At 33.9% G+C, this 319-nt stretch overlaps 2 long non-coding RNA genes across 4 annotated transcripts in view; both read left to right on the plus strand.

Annotated features, from left to right (window-relative positions):
* LOC105127457 (uncharacterized) overlaps positions 1 to 319 on the plus strand; it is a 4,418-nt gene that overhangs the window by 935 nt on the left and 3,164 nt on the right. The window lies entirely within an intron of this gene.
* LOC105127456 (uncharacterized) overlaps positions 1 to 319 on the plus strand; it is a 1,989-nt gene that overhangs the window by 325 nt on the left and 1,345 nt on the right. The gene's annotated exons all lie outside the window — the stretch shown is intronic.

Consider the following 319-nt stretch of genomic DNA (forward strand, 5'->3'; position numbering starts at 1 on the left):
TTTTATTGAAATGCGTTGGAAATTTAGAATATGGCCAGGGTTTCTTAACTGTTATTGTTTTTTCATGCACTGAGGCTAAGATGATATTTTTAAAGGAAAAATTTCATACATATTGTTATAAGGAACACATTGATTGGTTGTTTGGCAAGGCAACGAGGGGTTTTGCGCAAAAAGAATTAATGGCGTATATAGTCCCTCTATTTTCTGATTTTTCTTATTCCGGTCCCTGTAGATAATTGTTTTGCACATAATGCCTTTTATTGCAGCCATGACTTCTCATGTTCTTTACTTATGATCGTATGGTAAAAAGGGAATCCTA

Source organism: Populus euphratica, unplaced genomic scaffold, assembly GCF_000495115.2.
Source record: "Populus euphratica unplaced genomic scaffold, PopEup_1.0 scaffold13.1, whole genome shotgun sequence".
Classification (NCBI taxonomy): domain Eukaryota; kingdom Viridiplantae; phylum Streptophyta; class Magnoliopsida; order Malpighiales; family Salicaceae; genus Populus; species Populus euphratica.